This window comes from Apium graveolens, chromosome 4 (genome assembly GCF_009905375.1).
Source record: "Apium graveolens cultivar Ventura chromosome 4, ASM990537v1, whole genome shotgun sequence".
NCBI classification, from domain to species: Eukaryota; Viridiplantae; Streptophyta; class Magnoliopsida; order Apiales; family Apiaceae; genus Apium; species Apium graveolens.
The window spans coordinates 56,920,416-56,928,662 of NC_133650.1; positions in this window are offsets into that span (position 1 = coordinate 56,920,416).

An 8,247-nucleotide genomic window follows, 5' to 3' on the forward strand; every position below is an offset into this window, starting at 1 on the left:
TTGGATTTTTAACGCAGCGGGGGCATGGCAAAACACTTTTTACATATATAAAATCCAAATAAAAGCATACAGATCATGAATAAAAATTCGAGGGATCGAATCTAACCTTTAAAATAATTTGGAGACAACGATCAGAGATTCTTAGCAGTTGCTCCTCAAGTGTGAAGCACTCCACCGGTATCCACCAAGAAAACGATGTTAAGGAGGAGGAAGGAGGTGGAGAGAATTGGGTTTTCCAAACTTTTTGGGTTTTGGGGTTCTCGGGTTAGAATAAAATTAGGGTCTATAATAGTGTATTTATAGGCAAAATTTTCAGCTAAAATTTTCCCATAAATAATATTATTATTATCCCATTTATTATTCTTATTAATAATTAAAACACCTTTTAATTATTAATCCTTTTTCTAAACACTTTAGAAATAATTCTCTCTCTTGATTTAATTTCCAAAAATTAAATCCTTTAATTAATAATATTAAGAACTTTTCTTAATTAATTTATAATCAATTAAATCTCATTTAATCAATTATTAAATTTGCAAATTAATTATTTATTTCATAAATAAATAATTATCAGCCATTATTAATTAATTCCTCCACCATTAAATCATTCTCTTTTTATGGTGTGACCCTGTAGGTTCAATATTAAGCCGGTAGTAGAAATAAATAATAATAAAACTATTTTATCATTATTTATATAAATTCTCTAATTTATTAAATATGATTAATTAATTAATCACATTTATTCTACATCGCGACTATCCGGATAATATGAATTCACTGCTTAGAATACCAAGAACCTATTCAGTGAATAGTTACCGTACAATAAACTCCTTCTACCCTACAATGTCCCGATTAAATACAAGGCATGGATCTCGTGTCAAGCCTATCTAATTCAATCACTTTCTTACCATTTACTATGCTTAGTTCTATGCAAATTAGAAACTCCTTTCTAATTTCATTCACTCTGGCCAGAGATTCCTGAACTAGCATAAGTGGATCAGCCTTGAACATTCGCTTCCTTCATTGGAAGGGGTAGATCCTTTATTGATCATACACTATCTTCGTGTACAAATTTCCTATACCCAGAAGAGCCCTAATAATTGTCCCTGGAGACTAAGAACTAAACCAAAGCATAGTTCAGTGTACACAAGATGACTATGATGACCTCAAGTCTAAGGATACTTGTACAACTATCACTATATGAACAACTGCTGACACGTGAGTGAACTCCATCAGTTGTTCAGCTGTGCGAGTCATGTTCAGTGAACTTATCCTATAATAAGCACCTACATACTAGCTATAGTGCCACCACAAATGTCTATGAGAACAGACATCCTTCATAATGAAGCAAGCATAGTATGTACCGATCTTTGCGGATTATTAATTACCAGTTAGTAATCCTATGACCAGGAACTATTTAAGTTTAGAGTTATCATCTTTTTAGGTCTCACTATTATGATCTCATCATAATCCATAAAAAGCTTTACTCTAAACTATGGTATATCTTATTTAAACACTTAAATAGATAGAGCCCGTAATAAAAACAAAACAAGTCTTTTATTAAAATCAATGAAATCAAAAACAGATTATATAAAAAGTTATTCCTAAATCCTAATACATGATTGGACTTAGGACATATTCCTTTCAGTAAGGAATATCATAGTTTGTACTATGATTATTATCAAATAAAACCTTCTTTAAAGAAAGTTAGCATTGTTCCTTTTAGTGTAAGTTCTGATGCAAAGTCTGATACTGTAAATGCTGATAAGAAAACCGTTAACATAAATTCTGATGCTAAATCCACTGCAAATATTAACAAACTTAATAAGGCCAAAGGATCCAAGCAAGTCTGGGTCCTTAAAACTAATCATTAATGGTCTTTGTGATTGCAGGGCAACAGGAAAAACATCCTAGTTCTGGACAGTGGATGTTCAGGACATATGACTGGAAATAAAGCCCTGCTATCAGACTTTGTGGAGAAAGCTGGCCCAATTGTTTCTTATAGAGATGACAATATTGGAAAAACACTGGGATATGGCAATATCAATCTTGGGAATGTCATCATTGAAAAAGTAGCTCTGGTCTTAGGACTTAAACACAATCTGCTCAGTGTTAGTCAAATCTGTGACAGAGGTTATTATGTGGATTTCTTTGAAGAACACTGTGAAGTTGTAAGCAAATCTATATGCAAAGTTGTTTAGAAAGGATACATGCATGGTAACATTTATGAAGCCAAGCATTCAACAAGTACTGATGGTTCTGCAATCTGTCTGTTGAGTAGAGCATCAATTGAAGAAAGCTGGAATTGGCACAAGAAACTCTCTCATTTAAATTTCAACAATATAAATGAACTAGTCAAGAAAGATCTTGTGAGAGGATTGCCAAAATCAGTATTTGCTCGTGATGGCCTTTGTGATTCATGTCAGAAGGCAAAACAAAGAAAATCTTCATTCAAGAGCAAGACTAAATCATCAATTCTTGAGCCTTATCACCTACTACATGTTGATCTATTTGGTCCAGTGAATGTCATGTCTATCGCAAAGAAGAAATATGCTATGGTCATAGTGGATGAGTTCACCAAATACACATGGGTGTATTTCTTGCACACAAAAAGTGAAGCTGCATCTATCTTGATTGATCATGTCAAACAACTGGATAAATTGGTCAAAGATTCTTTGAAGATCATAAGAAGTGATAATGGCACTGAGTTCAAGAATTTGATCATGGAAGAGTTCTTCAAAGAGCATGGAATAAAGCAGGAATTTTCTGCTCTTGGAACTCCACAACAAAATGGAGTTGTTGAAAGAAAGAATAGAACTCTTATTGAAGCTGCATGAACTATGCTTGATGAAGCAAAGCTACCAACCTATTTTTAGGCTGAAGCTGTGCAGACTGCTTGTTTTACTCAGAATGCAACACTCATTAACAAGCATGGAAAGACACCATATGAGATGGTGAAGAAAAAGAAGCCAAATCTGAAGTATTTTCATGTATTTGGATGCAAGTGTTTTGTTATTAAGACTCATCCTGAACAGCTATCCAAATTTTATCTAAAAACTGATGAAGGAATTTTTGTTGGATATCCACTTTCCACAAAAGCGTTCAGAGTCTACAATTTAAGAACAAGGGTTGTCATGGAATTTATTAATTTCTCTTTTGATGATAAGAAGATTACTGGACTTGAAGATTTCATTGATCATGATCAGCTGAGATTTGAAAATAAAGTTTTAAATTCTAATTCTGTAAATCCTGACAGTCTAAATCCTGATACTGCAAACTCTGATGGATTAAACTTTGATGTTATTGAAACTGTGGTGACTACGCCAAAAGAAGATGCACCTGTGCAGGGTGAGCATACTGAAGATACAACCTCATCTCAAGAAGCATCAGAACCTACAACTGGCTCTTCAAGTTCTGATTCATCAAGTTCTGATGAGCCAAGTTCTGATAATTCTGGAAACTTAAATTCTGAAGGATCCAACTCAGAGAGCATAATTTCAGGGGGAGCATCAGAAAATGTTGATGAAGACAACATGGATCATGGGGGAGCATCCAGTTCTAGAAAAAACCTTCCATCTACAAGGAAGTGGACTAAATCACATACACTTGACTTAATTATTGGAAATCCTGATGCATGTGTCAGAACTAGAACATCTACTTCAGATGAATGTCTCTATAATTCTTTTCTTTCTCAGACTGAACCAAAGAAAGTGGAAGAAGCTCCTCAAGATGCTGATTGGGTGCAAGCAATGCAGGAAGAGTTAAATGAATTTGAAAGAAATAAAGTCTGGACCCTAGTGCCAAAATCAAAGAACAGATCTGTTGTTGGTACAAAGTGGGTGTTCAGAAACAAAATTGATAGTGATGGCATAATTATAAGGAATAAAGCAAGGCTGGTTGCAAAAGGATATTCTCAATATGAGGGAATTGATTATGATGAAACATTTGCACCAGTTGCTAGATTGGAAGCCATAAGGATATTTTTGGCTTATGCTGCTCACAAAAAGTTTACAGTCTTTCAAATGGATATGAAAAGTGCTTTTCTCAATGGAGAATTGGAAGAGGAAGTATATGTTGAAAAACCTCCAGGCTTTGTAGATTCCAAACTTCCAAATCATGTCTACAGGCTTGATAAAACACTTTATGGCCTTAAGCAAGCTCCAAGAGCATGGTATGAGACCTTGGCTTAGTTTCTTCTGGAAAGTAGATTTAACAGAGGAACTATTGACAAAACACTGTTCTACCTCAACCATGGAAATGACTTACTTATGGTGCAAATATATGTTGATAATATCATTTTTGGTTCTACAAATGACAGACTCTACAAGAAGTTTGCCAAACTGATGCAGTCAAGATATCAAATGAGTATGATGGGGGAACTTAGCTATTTTATGGGCCTTCAAGTGAAGCAGAATGAAGAAGGCACTTTTATTTGTCAATCCAAGTACACCAGAAATTTGCTGAAGAAATTTGGAATGCAAAATTGTTCAAGTGCATCCACTCCCATGGCCACTGCAACAAAATTGGATAAGGATACTGGTACATCAGTAGATATTACTGATTACAGAGGTATGATTGGCTTATTACTCTATCTAACTGCAAGTAGACCGGATATCATGTATGCTACTTGTCTTTGTGCAAGATTTCAAGCAGATCCAAGAAAACCTCACTTAACAGCTGTGAAAAGAATTTTCAAGTACCTTAAGGGTACAACTGACCTGGGATTGTGGTATCCTAGAGAATCAGACTTTAAGCTAATAGGTTACTCAGATGCAGATTTTGCAGGATGCAAAATTGACAGGAAAAGCACAAGTGGAAGCTGCCAATTTCTTGGAGGCAGATTAGTTTCTTGGTTTAGCAAGAAACAAAAGTCCATTTCCACATCAACTGCAGAAGCAGAGTACATTGCTGCAGGAAGCTGTTGTGCACAGATTCTTTGGATGAAGAATCAGTTACTGGATTATGGGTTAACATATTTTAAAATCCCTATTTACTGTGATAATCAAGGTGCTATTGCTATGACAGGTAATCCAGTTCAACACTCAATGACAAAGCACATCAGCATTAGGTACCACTTCATAAGGGAACATATGGATGAAGGTACAGTGGAATTGCATTTTGTTCCAACAGATCAACAACTAGCAGATATGTTCACAAAACCACTGTGTGAAGATACTTTTACAAGATTGGTAAATGAACTTGGAATGGTTTCAGGTTCTTTTTCTAAATCTGCTTAGTTTATGTTCTGATACATTAGACTTTATGATCAGTATTTACAGATATTACTATCTTTGTGTATTCTGTGCTTAAATTGAAAATTGCTTAAGTGCTGATTGTTATCTGATGTGAATTTCTAAACTCTGATGGTGATATGAATGTTTTTGTGACTATTCAATCCAATGAGGATAATTGTGTTAGATGTGGACCTAGTAGTCTTTAATATACTAAAGATCCCATGTATGAAGTAATTGTTTATGTGGAAATCTCTTAACACACGCAAATTCTGATATTGAGCTTAGTTAAGTTTACTTTGTGTATCTTATTACTAAGTCAAAAACTAGAATGGTAATTCTTATCTGTTAAGTTCTGATATTAGTAAACCTGATGGATGTACTAAGTGCTGATAAACCTCACTTATCAAAAGAAAAAGGAAAAAAAAGAAATAAAAATCAGGTACTCCTTTGAGATCTAGAATAAAAATGTGGAAGGGAAGACCCAAGTGCATTGATGGTATTAAGTAATATGCATTAGAAAAGCAAAATAAATATTTTCTTGGTGACTTTTCACACTCTATGATTACTGGAGAAATACTCTGATAATAGCATAAATTCTGATAAGCAGTCGTGACTCACTTACACTGAGAAGCCACTGTAAAATAGAATTTCAAAAGATGCATAAAATGAGCACAAAACAGCTGAGGTGGACTCATGCATGAACTCATTCTAAAGTAGACTTCAGAATAATGACAGATTTTGAGCAAAGTTCTTAGTTATGCCTTATTTCTAAGATGTACTGAAGTGAATCAGACTTTAATCTTTATCTGATATTTAGCTTACTGCACACACATACACTCCATATGAATGATGAAAATTACTGTGGTGATAAATGTTATTTTAGATGAACAGTTTAAGTGTCAGTTGCATAAATTTTGAGGACAAGTTATGTTGGAAATTCTGATGATTAAGTTCTGAAGAAACGAAATCATTATTTGTGTGAAGAATTACAGAAATAGACATTCACTTTTTGAGTTAAGGAGTCATGTTCTGATGACTGTTAAGTTCTGATATAAGTCTAAGTTCTGATATTAAATCCTGATTCTTTACTTGACTTATTTGTGGTTCAATCTGAAACAGTCATTTTAAAATTAGAATATGTATGGCTGAGTTATAAACAGTCAACATAATTTGGGTTAGTGGTACTCGTATATGCACAGTAATTTTTACTTGTTTCGTGTGCTCATTAACTCCTGTTTTAAGCTTCCAATGGCTGTTATTATTACTCATCACTCTCCACTTCATGAGCCAGAAACAACTCATATTCCCACACCTTCAGTATCTCCAGTACATGCTGATAACTAGGGGCCAAGTGATGAAATTGACATCCATAACTTGGAAGTGCCTCGGGTTTTGAATCTAGAAGCTCCACCAACTCAAATCACTCCAGCAACAACACCACTTCTTGATGCTGATTTTAATCCAGAATTGCCTACAACACCTTCTCTGTATTTAGATACTGAAGAGCAGATATTAGGTGAGCATCAGAATATGGATGTTGATCAGAACTTAGTTGGAGATCAGCCCTTAGAGGATGATGTTGAAGCCTCAATAGCCTCTCATACTATTCTTTTATCAGAGGAAGCTGGTGATGCTGATTCCATAAGTTCTGATGCTGCTAATGATGAAGTTACTGGTGAAGCTGCTGCTACAAATATAGATGCTGATGCAGCTGGTCCATCAGGACATACACCTCAACAAACTGTTCATAAAGCTGAGATAGTCAAGAAGTTTGTTACAGGGGAAGCACCAGTACCTTGGAGTGAAACTCCTAGAGGAAAGGAGTGGACTAAGGAGTGGAACACAGTTAGTTTTGTTCCTTTTGAAAAGATTCTTGTTAAGCATCTTGCAAAAGCTGATGAAATGCTGATAAATGATGATTTCAAGGCACAACTGGGAGTTACTGCATTGAGTACAAGGCACCTTCAAGGTCAACACTCAATAACTCATTACAAGGTGAATAAAATTCAAGAAAACTTGATCCAACAAGATATGAATCTGAAACTTGAAAAGAAAAGGTTTTTCCAACCTACATTTGACAGAATTTCCTACATTGAGAAAACTCAGGAGAAGCAACAAGCTCAAATTGAAAAAATTCTGAAGAATCAAGCTTCTCATCAAAGTTAACTCAATGAGATCCAATCCTCAGTGGAATTGCTTATCTCTCTTCTTCTACCTGCTGATGCCAAAAAGGGGGAGAAAGTAATTAAGTCCAAATGCAAACCTATTAAGACACTGAAGGGAAAGGATGATGGGAAAGATGACCCGGGAAACTCTGGAATGGGTGGAGGTCATGGTCAAGGTAAAGGTCTTTCATCAAGTAGAACTGGAACTACAAGTCAAAGAACAAGTTCTGATACTGGGAGAAGAATAACTTCTGATACTGGTAAAAGGATAAGTTCTGATGAACATCTGGAACTGGATGAGGAGATTTCAAGACAGTTATTTCTGAAAGAAAATCCAGGAATGAACTTTGAGAGTCTAAAGGAAGAAGAAGCTAGACTTAAGTTAGAAAAAGTCAACTCCAAATCTGAAGCTTCTGTTGTTGAAAAGAAACTTCCTAAGGCAAAACGCATTGTGATAAAAGAAAGGACAACTCCTGTGGCAACTAAGGCCAAACACAAATGGAGAAAGATCTAAGGTCCAAGGGCAAAGAAAAAGTTGGTGAACCTGTAAAGGTTTATGTGCCTGCTATGGATGAAGAAATATCTGATGAAGATGCTAATCTTACTCTGATTTCAAAGAAGATTTCTCAAGCAACCTCTGACATTGCTCAAGTTATTCAGAGTCAAGATATAGTAAGTTCTGATATGACACTGAAGCAAGCAACCTCTGACATAGCTCAAGTTAGCTTGATATCAGAAGATAAGTTAAAGGAAACCTCTGACATTGCTCAGGTTAAACCTTCAAAGTTACTCCTACCAGGATTCACCAAAGCCAAACAAACTCAACCTTTGAAGACTGCAGCAAGTGG